The sequence below is a fragment of the Pongo pygmaeus genome, chromosome 9 (genome assembly GCF_028885625.2).
Source record: "Pongo pygmaeus isolate AG05252 chromosome 9, NHGRI_mPonPyg2-v2.0_pri, whole genome shotgun sequence".
NCBI lineage: Eukaryota > Metazoa > Chordata > Mammalia > Primates > Hominidae > Pongo > Pongo pygmaeus.
The window spans coordinates 90,900,859-90,922,249 of NC_072382.2; the positions used below are offsets into that span (position 1 = coordinate 90,900,859).

The 21,391-nt window shown below is 35.8% G+C and overlaps 2 pseudogenes; both read left to right on the top strand.

The window, feature by feature from the left end:
• The first annotated feature begins 4,532 nt into the window (after positions 1-4,532).
• LOC129007737 (tripartite motif-containing protein 49D-like) lies at positions 4,533-10,540 on the top strand (annotated as a pseudogene).
• Positions 10,541-14,734: 4,194 nt separating this feature from the next.
• LOC129007744 (tripartite motif-containing protein 51-like) lies at positions 14,735-20,945 on the top strand (annotated as a pseudogene).
• The last annotated feature ends 446 nt before the right edge of the window (positions 20,946-21,391 follow it).

The window sequence follows — 21,391 nt, forward strand, 5'->3', positions numbered from 1 at the left end:
ATCTCTTGTTCATGCTTTGTACACACATTTAACGACCATTTTTTTAATCTTAAATAAGCACTTATTATATACTGTGGCTGTAACTTCTGCTGTTTGAAATGCAATGCAAAACTTGTTTGGATTTGTTTTTCTTCCTTCAAAATTTTATGAGTAAAAGATTCAGCCCACAACCTCAGCATATTTTTTTTTCATTTCTTTTTGAGTAGAAAACTTTTACCTTTTCATTTAAAAGAAGCACTTTATTATGGTTTCTCTTTAGCATATTTGAACGACCAGCATCACTACTTGTGTGATTTGGGGACATTATTGGGTAAGAAATGAATTACTTCAACACAAGCACTGCAATACCATGGCAGTTGAATAAATTGATATCTGAGAGGTTACTGATGATTGTGCTGGTATAAATCACGTCCTAGGTGGGACAAAGTAAGACTGAAAAAGATTTCATCATGCTATTCAGAACAGCAGGGAACTTAAAACTTAGAAACTGTTTATTTGTAGATTTTTTTAATTTAATATTTTTTGGCCGAGTTTTGATCCCTGGTAACTCAAACCTCAGAAAGAAAAACTGTGTTCTCATTGCACATGCACCCTAGAACTTTAAGTATAATAATATATGTATATATATATTTTATGTATATAAAAGAAAAAAAGAAAAACTGTGGATAAGGGGGACTATTGCACATAACCATAGATACATTTTCTCCATGATTTGTATGTGGATAAACATAAAATAAGCTGAGAAAATACAGAAGCACTCTTGACTGTAAGTCTCGTGGGGGCTATTGGCAAGGAATTCCTCTGTCAGAAAATGTTTGAGTAGCCGCTTCTGAAATCTCTTCTTTTTTTAATTGTCACATGACAACAAAAATATTTGTTATAGAAAGAAAAATATAATCCATCCCTATCATTTGGATTCTGTATTTGTGAATTAGCCTACGTCCTAAAACTTGTTTATAATCCCCAAATTAATTACTATATTGCATTTCTAGTCATGGTAGAACATCACGCACCATGGGGAGAAAAGCATGAAAATAATAACTCATATTTCACCCATGAGATTGGCAAAGTTTTGTAAATTCAATAAGAGACCTCAAATTAGTAGAGTGATTTGGTTAGTCAGTGATTTCTCTTAGAGTGGTAGAAACCAAAACAAGTTTTATCTTCCTGTTGGACTTCTCTTCGAATATCCTATGAACATACTAAAGCAACTTTTAAGGCTGGAAGAGGTGGTTTATGCCTGTACTCCCAAGCACTTTGGAAGTCCAAGACCAGAGGATCATTTGAAAACAGGAGTTGGAGAACAGCCTGGGCTACAGAGCCATACCCTGACTCTATGAAAAGTTTTAGAAAACATTAGCCAGGTGGGATGGTGTGAGCCTGTAGTCCTAGCTACTTGGGAGGGTGAAGCAGGAGGATCCCTTGAGCCTTGGAATTCAAGGCTGCAGTGAGCTATGATTGTACCACTGCACTCCACAAGGAGACAGTTTCTCTAGACTAAATAAATGTGCCCTTAGAGGAATGCCTGTATCTTGGATGAAAGTCAATAAACAGTTTAAAATGCATCTTAGTTAATTTCTAGTGTATGTCTAATCTCATAGGATTTATGTTACATATGATTCACTTCAGTCACGGTTTTTTGGAATGAAGGAGTGATGATAATTTAATCAGTGGTGCAAAGGTGTGTTCTAAATACTGCATAAACCTAATCATCTTATTCTCTACCTTTCTCAATACTCCACCCACTTAAAGAGGTGGGTGTGGTCTTCACAGATTCTTATAGAAGGACATAGAAGAGACAAGCTCAGTTTTCTCCAAAGGAGAAGGAGCGCACTTAGAGGGAGCTGTATTTTGGTGACCTCCAAAAGTCAGTACTGTGGTGAATGAGCTCCTGACCTTGAGGAGTACTTAACAGAACTATTTCTGGAAGAATCATTGTGGGAACCATTCAAAGAACCCAGCGGTGAGTGAAACTTATATTGATAAAATTATATCTTCTTTCCTTTATAAAATAATAAATTAGAGTGTTAAAAATATCTCATTATCTTAAATCTACACAATGATACCATTTGTAGTTCATATTCTTACTATAGATTTTATGAATTATGAGGATACCAATTGTTGTTATTTTGTGTTTTCTATCATTCTTCAATATTGTTTGGAAAAAATTGAAATATCTAGTGTTTGCTGCAACAGATATGTATGCATAATGAATATATGAAGTTGATATTAATACATATATGTACACATAAGTGTGTGTAAATATATGTGTAATGAGTGCATTAATATTAAACAATTGAATTGAGAAGACATTAATGAATGTTAATTCATTCATTCAGCTTTTAGACATAAGTTTAAATCAGTAAGGTAATGATGAGAGATGCAAAACAGTGAAACTGAAAAGAAATGAGAAAGCTCACCAAAACATCCTAGTTTGGAAATCAAAACACAATTTTTTGACCAAATAAATTTATAAGATATAATTTGATACGTGATGGTGGTTGCCATCTCACTTGAGTCTTAATCTTATTAAACTATGAAAAATTCCTTAAAATGAATTAGATGACCTCTGGAGACTATTTACAATTCTAAGATTTTTCATTTCTTTCACTAAAATTCAGCAATGTTATCAAATACGGGAGAGTAAAGTAAAGGACTTAAACTTGCCAAACAAAAACCATAGTTCATATATTACTCAGGGCTCTCCAGACAGACAGAATGTTAGGATGTGTATGTATATATGTAGAGATACATTCATGAGCCATTTCAGTCCACCACAAACCACACATTGTGGTCACATACGATTATAATACCAGTATGTTTACTGTACCTTTTCTGTATTTAAATATGTTTACATACTAAATAATTACCACTGTGTTACAATTGCCCACGGTATACAGTACAGAACATGCTGTACAATTTTGTAGCCTAGGAGCAACAGGCTGTACTGTATACCATAGGTGTGTAGCAGGCTATACCATCTAGGTTTGTGTAAGTATAGTCTATAATGTCAAAACAATAAAATCGCCCGGCTGGGCGCAGTGGCTCAAGCCTGTAATCCCAGCACTTTGGGAGGCTGTGGCAGGCAGATCACTTGAGGCCAGGTGTTCAAGTCCAGCCTGGCCAATATGGCGAAACCTCGTCTCTACTAAAAAAAGAACAAAAAAGAAAAAATTTACCAGGTGTAGTGAGGTGTTCCGGTAATCCCAGGTACTCAGGAGGCTAAGGCAGGAGACTCCCTTTGACCCTGGAGGCAGAGGTTGCAGTGAGCCGAGATTGCACCACTGCACTCCAGCCTGGGTGATAGAGTGAGACTCCATCTTGAAAATAAATAAATAAAACCTCCTTACACATTTCTCAGAACATATATCTGTCATCAAGCTACACATGACTCTACCTGAGAGGGAATTCATCAGGAAAATTTGTTTGCTTGATTATTGGGTCTGAGCAGTTCTAATATAGGCTGTCTTTAAGCTGATGTCCAGAGGATACCGGTATCTTGACTGAGCTCAAGGCTGAAAGCCTCAGAACCAGCTTCAGGAGAGAGAAAGAGGAAATTGCCTTTTCTCTGGCTTTTTCCTTTTATCTGCGCTACCAGATGATTGAATGGTGCCCACTCACATTGAGGGATGAGGGTCCCACTCAGCTCAGCAACTCACATGTCTCTCTCCTCTGGAAACACCTTCCCAGACTCACCCAGAAACAATGCTGCACCAGTTTCCTAGGTATTGGTTAATCCAGTCAGACTGCTATCTAAAATTCAACATCACACCATAGAGATGTAATTACACCTCTCTGAGTTTAACAAAAATCCTACTATATGTTAGTTCAGAGTTTGGGTATCCCTAGGAGAAATTAATTTAATCCACGAGAAAATAAAAAGGCCTAATATCTTTAATTATGTTTTTCTCTTCTATTAAACCAAAATTGGTTTAATTGCTGGTTTTTTTTTTTGTTTATTTGGTTGGTTGATTGGTTTCTCTAATTTGTTTTGGTTTGGTTTTTTATTTTACTTTAATTTTATATTATTTTAAGTCCTAAGATAAATGTGCAGGACGTGCAGGCTTATTGCGTCAGTAAACATGTGCCATGGTGGTTTGCTGCCCCACTGTTGTGTCTTTCAAAATATGTCATAGAACCCTCTAGCCATTTTCTCATATTTCCTTGGCCAAGGTAGTTTTTTCCAGTCTTTCATACTCAGCAGTTACCTGAAAGAAGGATAGGAACAACTACAATTTATTCTAGGTCACTTAGAATCAAACCCAATTTCCAGATCAACATTCAGAAAACGGGAAATTGAATAGATTGGTATTATGTTACATAAAGGGTTGTGAGTCATCTAGTCAGTAATATCTACTATAATGCTGAGAGACTCTGTGTGAGATTTTAATTTTTGTTACAGAATAGTGTGCTGTGCTTTAATGAATACTGTCAAGAGAAAAAAATAGGGCTATCAGGTATCTCCACATGTTCAGAAACTTTTCATCAACTCAGACCCCAAAATGAGATGTTGCTCTTTCTTCCTCAGAAACATGAATTCTGGAATCTTGCAAGACTTCCAAAGGGAACTCACCTGCCCCATCTGCATGAACTACTTCGTAGACCCGGTCACCATAGACTGTGGGCACAGCTTTTGCAGGCCCTGTTTCTACTTCAACTGGCAAGACATCCCAGTTCTTACTCAGTGCTTTGAATGCATGAAGACAACATGGCAGAGAAACCTCAAAACTAACATTTGTTTGAAGAACATGGCTTTCCTTGCCAGAAAAGCCAGTCTCTGGCTATTCCTGAGCTCTGAGGAGCAAATGTGTGGCACTCACAAGGAGACAAAGAAGATGTTCTGTGAAGTGGACAAGAGCCTGCTCTGTTTGCTGTGCTCCAGCTCTCAGGAGCACCGGTATCACAGACACAGTCCCGTTGAGTGGGCTGCTGAGGAACACCGGGTAAGCGATGCCTCTGAAGATCTATTTCTATAAATGACACATGAAATTCCTGTGGGTCTATTTTCTTGGAGATTGGGTAAAGCCAAACCTGAGTCCCTTTAAGCAGCTCACTTTTGGGTTTTCTTAGCTTCAAACCTCTGAGATTTGAGGAAGAAGAAGGGAAATAGAAGAAATGCCATTTCCTAGGGACTTATTTGTGTCTTATTCTTGGCCCCCTCCCTATGAAATGGTCTGCATATTACTTTATTGTTTTCACTGGTGCTTCAATTTATGGCTCTTTTGCAGGAGAAGCTTTTAAAGAAAATGCAGTCTTTATGGGAAAAAGCTTGTGAAAATCAGAGAAACCTGAACATGGAAACCACCAGAATCAGCCACTGGAAGGTTAGTCCTGTACTACTGTACTTCTACATTCTCCAGGAACTTATGGTGGGAAAATGGGTGACTCTTAAAATAGGAACTTGTTATCAAACTCTAATGTTTCTGGGAGTCAATAAAGAAAAAGAAAACATTGAGAAAAAGTGACCTCATATCTCATGTAGAATAGTATGACTGTTAGATACGATTTCTAAGAAAACTACTGAAGTCACCCAAAGCATGCTGGTTTGTTTTCATACAAACCTGTAGCTATACACCAACAGATACAAGAAACTGGGCCATCTCACAGCATTCTATATGTGCTGGTTGGATAAATGCTGGGCACAAGATTCATCTGGCAGTCATGGAAAGCTCAAGTGAACCTTCTGAGCCTGGGTCAGCATTAATCTGAATGCTGATGGACAAGTAGTATTTGGAATTGCATGGAAAATTTGAGGCAGAAACAGTGACAGGGGAAATCTAGGGCAACCATGAAATTAAGAATCTCAACTAATTAATACTGAATAATACATAACATATGATAAGAAAAGTGGTGAGAAATATGGATTTGTGTCTTGAGGGAGACAGGTAAACATGCTCGAAATATGGGAACTAGTATCTAAATATAAGGAGAACTCTAAGGACTTCAGAGAAATATTAAAAATGATTTTCTCTTTGTGGATGTATACTTTGAGGGTATGATAGCTAATATTAGTGTTTTGAAAAGTATTTCATAAGAACTTGGTCTACGTTGAATATTAAATTAGAAAATTTGCTAGTATAGAAGAAAGAATGTATCTTTGTCCTCACAAATCGTATAATCCAAATGAGAGAGGAAAAATGGTCAACATGCAAATATGTGCAATACACGATGTGTTTGGGTGTGGTAGATTCTTTGTTGGAGAATAATCAAGCAGGGAAGTAGAAAAGGACAACAGAGGCCAGAACCTGGAGATTAGTGTCTGATTTTTAAATAGGGTGTTTAGAAAAAGCCTCACTGAAAAATTCAATTTTACCGAAATTTTGAAGAGGAGAGGGAACACGAATGTGTGTATGTATATATATGTGGACCATGAATGTGTATGTATGTATATCTCTGTGTGTGTGTGTGCGTGTGTGTGTGTGTGTGTAATATTCTAGTTGGAGAGACCAGCATATGCAGTAATTTTGAGTTTGTGTATATTTGGAGGCCCGAGGAACCACAAAGAAGTCTATGTTTCAGAATGGGATAACTTAGAAAAAGAATGGAAGGAAATGAATTCAGAGAGATAAAGATGGCCAAGTCATAAGTGCAGCCTTATTAAGATAGGTTTTGCTGGGTGAAATACATTTAGCTGGACATGCTAGTCTAAGGTCATTTCACATATAATGAGTTTAAGCAACTTGTTGCGTATCTCAGAAATAGAAATAATTATTTCCATTCTAGTAAATATAGCTCTATACTCCAATTCTTCAGCATGAACTGTTCTTACTTTTCCATAAATATTGGCTGGGATAGTGAAATTCAAATTGTGTTTTTTTATTTCCAACTGCCTTAGAAAACACATTATCTTGAATAAATTTAATGTAATTGGTCAGATACATCTATGTTGATTTTTATACAGAAAGAAATGAAAGGAACAAAATTTTGTGGATTCTAAGAAATAGCAAGACTGAGGTTTAAATTATTGGATGTTCGAGAGACGAAAAGAATCAGTGAGATTTAATAGGAGATGAATAAATACACTTCTCTTTTGACTAACCCATTATCACTGCAGGATTACGTGAATGTAAGGCTAGAAGCAATTACAGCTGAGTATGAGAAGATGCCTGCATTTCACCATGAAGAAGAAAAACATAATTTGGAGATGCTGAAAAAGAAGTGGAAAGATATTTTTCATCAACTTCATTTAAGTAAAGCCAAAATGGCTCATAGGAGGGAAATTTTAAGAGGAATGTATGAGGAGCTGAAGGAAATGTGCCATAAACCAGATGTGGAGCTACTTCAGGTACAAACTCACAACGTGGTTTCAGTTTTTTGACTATTCACATGTGTAAGTATATTCCTCATGGCTGAAATCCATCTCCCTACCTTAATTCCATGATGTGTTTCCAAAAACACATTCGCATAACTAATGCTACTTTATTGGGAGAGTATAGCCCCGCCAAGGGATTCTACCAGGCCAAAGGTCCCTCCTACTTTATCCACCAGCCACAAAACTTTGGAATGGTCAAGGTAACAGCCCCAATAACTAGTCCGCATCTAAGTCAATAATATATTTTGGGTTGTTTAACATGTATAAAATAGTGAGTGATTCATTTACATTTAGCTTAATTTGAGGACATGGCAAGATCAGAAGTTTTGGGTATCTAGGCTCACTTTAATATTATTTTGAGGTCCACTCATTTGGGTAATAGGTTCTGGGAAAGATGACTGAGTAGGCTTTTCGAAGTTACCACAGAACATAGACTCTGGGCCTCTTCTCCATTCACTTCTGTAGAGAATGTCTTCAAGACTCAGACTTTATCAGGACATTAATTAATGACAAAATGACTAACTGGGTTTTTCATTACAGAAGAAATAGAAAATGCTTTCCAGATGGTAGGGAAATAATATCTTTAGAAAATGATTCCAAATTTCACACTGAACTGAGTGAAAGATGCATCTTGTGAAATGCCTACATATTTCTTTTTTTTTTTTTTTACAGGGTTTTGGAGACATATTACAGAGGTGAGTGTTTACCTAGATTTTAGCATGTATTCTTTCAGTTTCCACCAATATCAAAGCAGTCTCTACCAAAGTCATGGCATAGATGATTAAGATATTGATACTACCTTTTCTTTGCATCTGCTTTCACTCTCGCACCAGAAAAGACAAGAACACTAAATAAATAAATCAATAGTGAAATAAAAAAATGTTTATTCCTGATTTTGTTTTATTGATTAAAAGCCTGCACAGATGAAAGATGAAGTTTTGTTTTGTGGATGGTGAGAAAGTCACCAGAGGAAGCAGGAGAGAAGAGGGGGAAGTATTTTAGCAGTGAAAAAGTTAATGATTTGTTGTTCATACCTATATACATATCAGTTAACAGTTCTGAAAAATAGATTGAAAAAACTGTGGAGTGTTAGAACTGTATAAGTTTCTAGGGAAGCTTGTTTCTAAAAGGCAGGTCTAGCTGCCTAGAACAAGTTTCACATTCTTTATCTTGAAAAGGAAGCAGCAGATGCAGCAGTCTCCCCAGAACCCCGCTATTTCAGACAAAGATGTCAGGGGAGTCTGCCAAGAAGTGGAACTCAGAATTTCCTTTCTAAATATTCTCAAGGCCATAAGGCTAAGGAACCTTACCCATTTGGGGCAAAAAATAAGAAAGATCAGACTGAATTCTGACTCAGACTCTCCCACTATGCTTTAAAATTCAGAAACTGTAAATAGAAATTAACTTCAAAAAGGAAGGAATAATTTTTGAATTATCAAATTTGTGGGTTCAAATGATTCTCATGAAATGTCGTTTAAATACAAGTAGTGATTTTTATTTATTTTATGGCTGTAGATGTTGTAACTGCAGGTTTTTCCTTGCAGGAGTGACTCCGTGCTGCTGCACATGCCCCAGCTTCTGAATCTAGAGCTCATGGCAGGGCCCATCACTGGACTGATGGACAGGCTCAGCCAATTCTGAGGTAAGTCTCCACCCACAGGCAGCACTCCCACTATCTTAATACTATTATTGTTAGGATCACATAGGTAATATTTCACCCTTTATCAAATATTTTACTACTTTATAGATAAAAGTGAACAATATAATCATGCAACCCTATTGTATCTGTGTCTGTATAGTCAGATTTATAGCATTAAGTTTAAAAGATAGCAAAAAACAAATACATTATGACCTCATATGTACTGAGTAATGTAATGGGAAAAAGGAGTAGTGTAGCAAATTTAAAAAAGGAGCAAATGGAACAATGCCCAGAATGAAGGTGAGTTATTTAATGTTAAATACAAAGTTTTACATTTCCTTAGTGTATTCATTTGAGCAGCTAAGAACTGTTCTTTAGGGGATTATGGTTTACTGGGAATTGCTGGGGGTTTTTAATTTTCTAAATGGATATGTATCATGTATTGCATAAAAAATTCGTTAATGGGTAAACATAAAAAGAAGAAATCATTTTGTGAATACAAGTAAAATTACAAACAAAAAGAAGTTCAGTTGTTGCAATATGAAAAGCTACAGGTTAAGTTTAAAATCCAGCTATAACTGCGAGCTAGCATGGAGGACCACAGAGAGACTGGTAAAAGATTTTGCAGAAATCTGCTTTAAATTGTCACTTATGACATGTACTTACGGATTTTTATCCAGTCATCAAGAGCAGTACTTGAGTAACTGAAAATCTTCACATTCTTTCCAAAATGATAGCACTAGTTTTTAAGAACAAGAAACGTTTCTAAATAATGATCTTGATAACAACATAGTATTTAGGGCATATAATGTGCAAATTTTGCTTTGAAAATTGGATTGAAAGAAATTGATCTTACATTTGGCTCTCAATATGTAAGTTTTCAAAACATTTTTAATACTTGTGGTTAGTGTTTTGTTTGTCTTGTAGATAAATTAATCATCTCTATGCTTTATTAGAAGTTACAAGCAAAATTGTCCTTGTGACTTTACATTTCCTGGTAAATTAACTTCTTAATAGAACAATTTTTGCTTATTGACACGTCTATGCATGTTTTGTTTCTTTGTATTTTATTTATTTATTTATTTTTGCAGTGGATATTACTCCGCATCATGATGAGCCAACAGTCATATCTTTCGATTTGGAGATTTGAGAAGCATGTGTATTGGATGTGACCGTCAAAATGCGCCCCATATCACTGCAACACTACAAGTTTTCTTGCGTGGGGTGCTCAGACTTTCACCCCCGGCAAATATTACTGGGAGGTCCATGTGAGGGACTCTTGGAATTGGGCTTTTGGTGTCTGTAATAAGTATTGGAAAGGGAAGAATCAGAATGACAGTATATATGGAGAGGAGGGACTCTTGAGTCTTCGATGTGTCAAGAATGACATTCAGTGCAGTCTCTTTACCACCTCCCCACTTACACTGCATTATATCCCAAGACCTACCAGCTGCATAGGATTATTCCTGGATTGTGAAGCTAGAACTGTGAGCTTCATTGATGTTAATCAAAGCTGCCTTATATACACCATCCCGAATTGCTCCTTCTCACCTCCTCTTAGGCCTATCTTTTGCTGTGTTCACCTCTGACCAGAGAAAAATCAGAAATGTGTTCATCTGCTGTGAGAACCTCTTTATTCCAGGAAGCCCTTTCCTTGTGCCTTATCAAACAGGACAAATAGGTTCTGTTTTATGTCTTGAATTGCATTCTAATGTTATTAATACTCATTTAATGTGTTACTATTAAAAATGGTAAAAACACTAAAAGCATATGTATTGGTTCTTTATTAATTTTTGAAAAATCATTATTCATGATCATGGCATCGAATATATTCTGTTTTTTTTTCTTTATTTCTGACTGCCACTGAGTGAAATAATAGGTGACAGACATGTCTGAATGGAGTTAAAATCAATGAAAGAGAGTCGGGATCTTTTGCTTCATGCAAAAGCTTGGAGTGAAGTCTTAATGATAACTGGGAAATGTTGCTTTTCTTTCTCTTTACCTAACTATATTGCACTTATCCATCACATTTCATTTTACTAATCTATCCTTTGAGTTAACATTATTTGACCTTCCATGCTGGGCTTCATTTTGGAATTCTCACCACATATATAAATAATCCTGCATTATTAGTGTGCTCTTCTACATTGAAATACACAAGGTGGTCAGAACAATGCTGGATTAATTGAATTTTGTTTAAAAAAGTAACTAAATATTGACTCCTACCTCAAAACACACACAGTCATTTCCAAATAGATTCAAGTCCTGAAGGTAAGGGGAACATGATACAATATTCTCATAAGGATTTCTTAACCAGGACAAAAATTAACAATTAAAAAAAGTTAGTTGGTTTATATTAATGATGACTTCTGTGTTTCAAAAAACATGACACAAGAATTGAAATGCAAACCATTAGTGTAGAAAGATATTCACCCGAGCATATATAAAATACAATACAATACATGTGCATGATGAATACTTAAAATGTATTTTAAGTATTTTTCCAGATTCTTCCAGAGTGGCATAGAATAAACTTGGATGGCAGAGTCAATGATGAGATTAGCTGTGGAAATGGGAAACCGTTTTTTGGAGGACAGTAGTAATGCTGTGAACTTATGAAAACAACCAAGTATTCAGTAGTAACTAAAATGTGTCTCCATAATGTCATTTTACAGATGCATATCTGAAATCTGAAATTTGGGAGAACATTCTACTAGCGTTCTCTCGTGAAAAAATACAGCTGGAAGGAAGAAGGGAGGGAAGAAGAAGGAGAGAGAAACAGAATGCATTAGAGAGAAAATGTTATTTGGACTAAAATAGAATACTGCAGATACCATGACAAAGTGGTTAAAGTGTGTCTTATGGAGCAGAAATGGCAGAAAATACCACAGTAAAGAGATTTACAATTGGATTGTTAGTTCTGGCTTTTATTCTGTCAATGTTGTGGCTTCTAAACACATCAGCGCTCTCCTTTGATCCATGTGCTAATTAACAACCTACACTCTGCCCCCTCTCCCGGATTCTTTCATCATTTTAAACCCAATCTAATTCTAATCCAGCTGGTCACTGTAACTCATGTAATCATCTAAGAATTTTAAAAATATTTTTTATGAATAAATGAAAAATTAGCTGGTGCAATGGCATAAACCTCTAGCCTTTTTTACTTTGAAAGCTGAAGTGGGAGGATTACTTGAGCCCTGGAATTCAAGGCTGCAGTGAGCTAAGATTGTGCCACTGCACTCCAGAGCGGGAAACTTTCTTTGGTATAAATAAATAAATAAATGTGCACTTAGAAGAATGCTTGTGCCTTGGAAGAAACTCAAGAAACAGTATTAATCAATTTTAGTTAATTTCTAGCATATGTTTACTCTGATAAGATTGATGATTGATATGCCTCATTCAGGCAGTGGTTTTTACAATGATAGTGTGATGCTAATTTAATCAGTGATGAAAAGGTGTGTAGTAAATATTGCATAAACCTAATCGTCTCTGTCTCCACCTTTCTTAATACCATAAATATCACTAAAGAGGTGGGTGTGGTCTTCAAAGATTCACATAAAAGGATGTAGAAGAGACAAGCTCATATTTCTCCAGAGGAGGACAGCACTTAGAGTTAACTGCATTCAGGTGACCTCTGAAAGTCAACTCTGCAGGGAATGAGCTCCTGATCTTGGGGAGTACTTAACAGAATTTTTTCTTGGAAGAATTACTGCAGGAAACATTCATAGAACCTTGGGGTGAATGTAACTTATATGGAGAAAATTATTTCTCTCTTCCTTTAAAATAGTAAATTACAGTGATAAAAATATCTAACTGTCTAAACTTACTTAATGATCTTGTTTGTAACTCATATTATTGCCATTCATTTTATGACATGAGGTTATTAATTGTTGTCATTTTGTGTGTTCCAAAAGTGTTTAATACATTTTTGAAAAATTTTAGATATCTAGTGTTTTTTGCAATAGATTTGTATGCATCATGAATATATGGAATTCACATTAAAACATATATATGTACTGCATGTACTAATACTGGTACACTTAATTAAGTAAAAAAGGATAATTATTGAATACTGTAAATGTTGTGCTTTCATAACCTTAAGTTCTTGGACATGATTTTAAGTTACTGAGGCAATAATGAATTAAAAATGGTGATACTAGAGGAAATAAGAATGCTCTCCAAAATACCCTAGCTTAGAAATCAAAACACAATTGTTTAGCAGATAACTGTATAAGGAATGATTTGATACTTGATACTAGTTGTCATTTTAATTGAGGCTTACCTCAGGTGAAACTGTGAAAAATTCCTTGAAATGGCTCAGATGACCTCTGAAAAATACTTGCAATTCTTAAGTTTTCACTTTTGGCACTTAAATTCAGCAGTGTTTAGTAAAAGAGAGTAAGGTAAAGGACTTCAAACTGCCAAAGCATAGATTACAGTTTGTATTGGTCAGGGTTCTCCAGAGAGATAGAACCATAGGATGTGTACATAACTATATATATATATATATATATATATATATATATATGCAAAAATACTTAGAATTGTGGTACAATTGCCTATCATATACCATACAGGTTTGTAGTCTAGGAAAAATATGCTATACTGTATACCATAGGTGTGTAGTAGGCTATACCATCTAGGTTTGTGTAAGTATACCATATGATGTTCAAACAATAACGAACTATCTAATGTGTCCCTCAGATCATATATCTGTCCTCACTCTACACATGACACTGTACAGGAGAGGAAGTCCACTAGGGGAATTTGTTCCCTTGATTATGGAGTCTGAGAAGTTGAACATAGGCTGTCATTAAGCTAGTGTCCTGGAGATATCAATATCCTGTCTGAGTTAGAATCAGCTTCAGGAAAGAGAGAGGAAACTGCCTTCTCTCTGCCCTTTATCTTCAGTCTGACCTACCAGCTGGTTGGATAGTGTCCACCCACATTGAGGGCTGCTGTTCCCCACTCAGCTCACCAACTTACATGTCTCTCTGGAAACACCTTCACAGACTCACCCAGAAATAATGCTTTACCAATTTTCCATGTATTATTTAATCCAGTCAAGTCAACACCTAAAATTAACCATAATACCATATTAATATAATTATATATATTTCAGTTTTTAAAAAACTGACTATATGGCAGTTCATAGTTTGAGTAGCCCAAAGAAGAAGTTAATTTAAGCCATAAGAAAAATAAACCCAATATTTTTCATTATTTATTTTATCTCCTAGTGATCCTAGACTGGTTTAATTGCTGTCTTTTTGTTTATCTGGTGGGTTGGTTTGTTTTGGGGTTGTTTTTGTTTTAAAGAGCCAGCCTCTGGGTCCCTCTCTCTAAAAATATGTCATAGCGCCCTCTGACCATCTTCTCATGTTTTGTTACCCAATGTAGATTTTCTACTCCTCTCCCATAGTCATTCAGTAGTTATTTGAAAGAGAAATAGGGACAACCATGTTTTATTCTAGACCACTTAAGGTTAAAACCCGAGTTTCATATCGACATCCAGGGAATAGGTTTTTGAACAGATTTGCATTATGTTATGGGCAGGAACTAGGAGTAGAAGAGGTTGTGAGTCATCTAGTCAGTAGTGTCTGCTATAAAGCCTAAAGTCTCTCTTTGTGTATGAATTTTTCATTTCTGTTACAGAGGAAATCGTTTGTTCCGCTTTAATGAGCACTGTCAAGAAGAAAATATAGCTATCACATATCACCACATGTTCACAGGTTTTCACCAACCCAGACCCCAAAATGACATGCTGCTCTTTCTTCTTCAGAAACATGAATTCTGGAATCTTGCAAGTCTTCCAGAGGGAACTCACTTGTCCCATCTGCATGAACTACTTCATAGACCCAGTCACCATAGACTGTGGGCACAGCTTTTGCCAGCCCTGTTTCTACCTCAACTGGCAAGACACGGCAGTTCTTGCTCAGTGCTCTACATGCAAGAAGACAACATGACAGAGAAACCTCAAAACTAACATTTGTTTGAAGAACATGGCTTCCATTGCCAGAAAAGCCAGCCCCCGGCAATTCCTTAGCTCTGAGGAGCCAATATGTGGGACGCACAGAGAGACAAAGAAGATGTTCTGTGAAGTGGACAAAAGCCTGCTCTGTCTGCTGTGCTCCAACTCTCAGGAGCACTGGAATCACAGACACTGTCCCACTGAGTGGGCTGCTGAGAAACACAGGGTAAGTGATGCCTCTGAAGATCTATTTCTATACAGGACACGTGAAATTCTTGTAAGTCTATTTCCTTGGAGAATGGATGATGACATCTCTGTGTCACTTTAAGCATGTCTGTTATGAGGTTCCTTGACTTCACACCTCTCAGATTTGACAAACATGAGGAGAAACAAAGCAAACTCTATTTTCTGTGGGCTAATTCTACTCTCATTTTGGGTCCTTCATATATCAGAGTGTGAATGATACTTTATTGTCTTCACTTATGCTTCAATTCATGGTTCTTTTGCAGGAGGAGCTCCTAAAAAAAATGCTGTCTTTATGGGAAAAATCTTGTGAAAATCACAGAAACCTGAACATGGAAACCACCAGAACCAGATGCTGGAAGGTTAGTACCATATTACTCTACCTTCTCCAGGAACTTATAGTGAACAAATGGGTGACTCTTAAAATAGGAACTTGATTTCAATCCATAATGTTTCTGGAATTCAATAAACAAGGAAAAAACACTTGAGAAAAAAACACCCTAATTTTTTATGTAATTTAGTGTGACTCTTCGGTAGGATTTCTAATCAGACCACAGATGTTACCCAAGCATTCTCATCTGTTTCCATACAAACCTATAGCAATACCCCAACAAATACAAGAAACTGGGCCATTTCACAGTTCCCAGTGGGCTGCCTGGATAAATTCTGGACACAAGAGTTATTTGTCAGTCATGGAAATTTCAGGTGACCCTTCTAAGGCTGAGTCAGTATGAATTTGAATCCTGGTGGGCAAGTGTATTGAAATGTGAGCTAAATTTCAGGCAGAAGGAGCAAGAGTGCAAACTTAGGGAAAGCATGAAATTAAGTATCAGAACTAATTAATATTGAATAAGTCATAACACATAATGGGAAAAGTGGTGAGAAATGTAGACTTGTGTCTTGATGAAGACATAAATATGTGAGAAATATGGGAACTAGTATTTAATATAAGGAGAACTCTAAGGACTTGAGAAGAATTCTAGAAATGATTTTCTCTTTGTGGATGTTTATATTGAGGGTATGATATCTAATATTAATTCATTAATTTATTCTAATATTAATTCATTGAAAGATATTTTATGAGTAGCTAGTCTATGTCAAATATCAACTTGGAAAATTAAGGAGTAAAGAAGAAAGAACACACAAATCTTGCAATGGAAATGAGAAAAGCAAATGGTCACCATGCAGATATATGAAGTACATGATGTGTTAGAGTGTAGTAGTGTCTTTGGAGAATAATCAAGCAGGTAAGTAGAAAAGGAGCACAGAGGCCAGGGACTGGGGATGAGGGTTTGAGTTTTAAATAGCGTGGTCAGAAAAAAGGCTCATGGAAAAATTCACACTGAAACAAAATCTTGATCAGGAGGAAATATATATATCCTCCTGTCTGCCTTCCCCTTCCTCATAAATATATGAATATATATGTGTATCTGGGTGTTGGTATATATATATATGGATATACATGAGGAATGTGTATATACACACACACAGATACACATATATATTCCTCATATATCCATATATACCTATATTTGAGAAATATATATATGAGTATGTATATGAGAAATATGTATATATATATATGAAAATAATTATAGGTATATAAAACAGCATGTGTAGTAATATTTAATTTGCATTTATTTGGGGGTTTGAGGAACCACAAAGAAGTCCATGTTGCCGATTACAGTGAGTTTGGAAGAGAATAAATGAAACCTTATTAGAATATGTTATGCTGGGTGAAATGCATTGAGTTGACAATGCTAGTCTGTGGTCATGTCATCATTTCTCATATAATGGTTTTACATAACTTGCTCCAATTCTCCAAAATAGAAATAGTGGTTTCTTACCTAGTCAATATAACTCGATAGTTTGATTCTTAAGCAAGAACTGTGTTTTCTTTCTATAAATGTGGTGTGGAGGAGAGAAATCCATTTTTATATAACTATCTTAGAAAACATTTTATCATTAATCAAGCAAATGTAACTGGGCAGAAACAACTATGTTGATATTAGTACAGAAAAAAAAGGAAAGGAATAAAATTTTGTGGAATCTGAGAATTGACAAGATTGAGGATTAAAATATTGGGTGTTCAGAATGCTAAGAGAAATCAGTGAAATTCAAAAGATGAATAAAACATTTCTATTTTGACTAATTGTCACTGCAGCATTATGTGAGTTTAAGGATAGAAGCAATCAGAGCTGAATATCAGAAGATGCCTGCATTTCTCTATGAAGAAGAGCAACAACACTTGGAGAGGCTGCGAATGGAGGGCGAGGACATTTTTCAGCAACTCAATGAAAGCAAAGCCAGAATGGAACATTTGAGGGAGCTTTTAAGAGGAATGTATGAGGATCTGAAGCAAATGTGCCATAAAGCAGATGTGGAGCTACTCCAGGTACAGACTGACCACAGGGTATCATGATGTTGAACATTCACATGCATGGGTGTTTTTCCTCGCTCCTGAAATCTGTCTCCCCCTTCCCTTCCATGATTTGTTTCCAAAAATATGATTCGATAACTAATGCTACTTGGTTGGGAGGGTATAGCCTCTCCTAGTGATTCTACTAGACCGAAGGTCCCTCCTACTTTATCCACCAGCAACAAAATTTTGTAGAATGGCCAGGGTAACAGACAGCCCCAAGAAATATTTCCCATCAAAAGTCAGTGATTTATTTAGGATTTTTGAAAGTGGATAAAATGAGAAGTGATTCATTGGCATTTAGGCTAATTTGGAGACATGGCATGATGGAGAAGTTTGGGAATCTAGGATCACACTAGTATTATTTTGGGGTCCACTCATTTTGGTAACAGGGCTTAGGGAAGATGACTGAGTAGCTTCTTTATGGTTACCGCAGAGCATAGACTCTGTGGACCTCCTCTCCCTTCACTTGTAAAGAGAATGTCTTCAAGACTTAGACTTTATCAGGACATTAATCCATGACATATGATAGACTGGGACTTTCATGACAAAAGACACAGAAAATGCTTTCCAGGAGGGAACATTGTAGGAAAATAATATCTTCAGAAACTGCCTCAAAATCTCACACTGAACTTAGTGGAAGATGCATCTTGTGGAAAGCACTAAACCTTTCTATTTTTTTTTTTTTACAGGCTTTTGGAGATATATTACACAGGTGAGTGCATACCAAGATTTTAGCAGATGCTTTCAGTTTCCACAAATATCGAGCAGGAACTTTGATATTGAAGGTATAATTGATTCAGATAGTGATACTGCCTTGTGCTGGTTGTACTTTCTCCATCCCCCACCCCCTGTAGTCATCTATTTTGTTGCCATACTCAGTGATTTTATTAAGCAGTTCAATGAAAGTTCTGCAAAACCAAAAATAAATAAATAAATAAGAAAGAAAACAAAAAATAAATAAATGAAAGAAAAATAAAGGAAGTGAGCATCTCTATTCCTAATTTCCTTTTTATTGCTCAAAAGCCTTCATATTTGAAAGAGAAAATATTACATTTACTACATGGCTACAAAGTCAACCAGGGGACTTTGAGAGAGACTTTGAGACAGAAAAGGGGAAAGTATTTTAGCAGTGAAAAATGTTGATGATTTCTAGTTTATATTTAAATATATCATTCTGAAAAATGGATGAAACAAACTATTTGGAATGTTTGAACTGTATAGGCCTCCAGAGAACCTCAACTATAAAAGGCAGATCTCCCTGCCTGGTGCAAGTTTAAACACCCTGGCCTTGAGAAAGAAGCAACAGATGCAGCAGACTTAAAAATAACCCCACTTTTCCAGACACTGATTTCAGGAATTTCTGGTGAGGTCTGGAACCCAGAATTTCATTTTTGAATATTCTCCTAGTCTTAAGACTAATGATCCTTACTAATTTGGAGCAATACGAAGAAAGATCCAAATGAATTCTCACTCACATAGGCTTTTCCATCGTGCTTGAAAATCAGGAACTGTTAATAAGAATGAATTTGAAAAAGAAAAGGATAATTTTGGAATTAGCAAATGTGTGGGTTAAAGGGATTCTCATGAAATGTCTTTTAAATAAAAGTGGTGATTTTTATGTATTTTTTTGGCTGTAGATGTGGTAACTGTATCTTTCTCCTTGCAGGTATGAGTCCCTGCTGCTGCAAGTGTCTGAGCCTGCGAATCCAGAGCTCAGTGCAGGGCCCATCACTGGACTGCTGGACAGGCTCAATGGATTCAGAGGTAAGTGTCAGCCCATTAGCAGAATTCCCACAGTGTATTACTTCTTGTTAGAATCATGGGGGTAATATTTGACCCTTTATCAAATCTTTGTTTCATTTCAGCAGGAAGTGAACCATATGACTATGCAACCCTTTTATATCTGTGTTTCTATTTATAGTCCAATTTATAACATGAAGAATAAATCATAGTGAAAAACAAATATGTTCTGGGCTCACATGTTTAGAGTTACACATTGGGTAAATGGAATGACATAAGAAATAAAAAATTGAATAAATGGAACAATGCTCAGAAGGAAGCTTAATAATCCAAGGTTACATAAAAATTTTACATTTCTTTACTGTATTTCATTTGAATTGTTAAGCACATTTCGTTGGGGAATAGAGTTCACTGCAGTTTGTTGGAGTATTTGTATTTTTTTACAATAAATATATATTATTGTTATAATGTAAAATTTTGACTGAACATGTAAAAAGAAAGAAGAAATTATTATGTAAATAGGAAGTAAAAATAGAAATGATAATTTCAGTTTAGTTACAACATGAAGAGCTACATGTGACATCTAAAATTTGGTTTCAGTCTAGAGCTAGCAGGGACGTCTGCAGAGTGACTGGTAAAAGATTTTGCAAAAATCTGCCTTAAGTTACCACTTATAATTTGAACATATTGACTTTCATCCAGTTATCTAGAGCAGTGCTTGAGTAAGCTAAAATCTTCCCATTCTTGCCAAAATTATATCACTAGTATTTAAGAACAAGAAATATTTTAATAATAATGACCTTGATAGCTAAAGGGCATTCGGGGCATAAAATATTTCACTCTTACATTGGAAATTGGATTAAAACAGGCTGTTCTTATATTTGACTCTCTAATTTTTAAGTTTTCAATAAATTTTCAATGTCTTTTTTTAGGGTTTTGTTCTTCGTATAGAGAATATTAATCATCCTTATACTTTATTAAATGTTGTAGTCACAATTCTCCTGTCCTTGTAACTTCACATTTCTCGGTAAAGTAAATTCTTGGTAGAACAACTTTTCCCTCAAAAATTCTAATTTCTATTAACTACATGTATCTATATTTTTTAAAAATTATTTTTGCAGTCGATTTTACTCTGCAGCCTGAAAGAGCCAATAGTCATATCTTCCTGTATAGAGATTTGAGAAGCATGAATGTTGGATGTGACCCTCAAGATGATCCCCATATCACTGCAAAGTCTGAATTTTTTCTTGTATGGGGGGCTCGGGCTTTCACATCTGGCAAACATTATTGGGAGGTTCACGTGGGGGACTCTTGGAATTGGGCTTTTGGTGTCTGTAACAATTATTGGAAAGAGAAGAGACAGAATGACAAGATAGATGAAGAGGAGGGACTCTTTCTTCTTGGATGTGTTAAGGAGGACACTCACTGCAGTCTCTTTACCACCTCCCCACTTGTGGTACAATATGTTCCAAGACCTACCAGCACAGTAGGATTATTCCTGGATTGTGAAGGTAAAACCATGAGCTTTGTTGATGTTGATCAAAATTCCCTGATATACACCATCCCTAATTGCTCCTTCTCACCTCCTCTCAGGCCTATCTTTTGCTGTAGTCACTTCTGACAAGAGAAAAGTCAGAAATGAGAGAAAAGTCCATATGCTCTGGGAAACTGTTTATCCCAGAAAGCCCTCTTTTTTGCACCTCATCAAACAGGACAAATAAGTTATATTTGATGTCTTTAGTTGCATTCTAATGTCATCAAAACTCATTTATAGTGTTTCTATTAAATATGGTGAAAACACGAAAACCATGTGTATTGGTTCCTTTTTTAATCATTTTTGGAAAATGGTTACCCAAGTTGTATGGCATAGAATATATTTTCTGGTTTTTAATTATTTCTGAATGTCACAAAGTGAAATAATAGATGACAGAGTTGTCTAAAAGAAGTTAAAATCAATGGAAGAAAGTAGAGATCTTGGGCTTCATGAAAAAACTTGGAGTAAAAAGACTCAGTGGTAACCTGGAAATATTTTCTTTCTCTTCATCTAACAGTATTATACTTATCCAT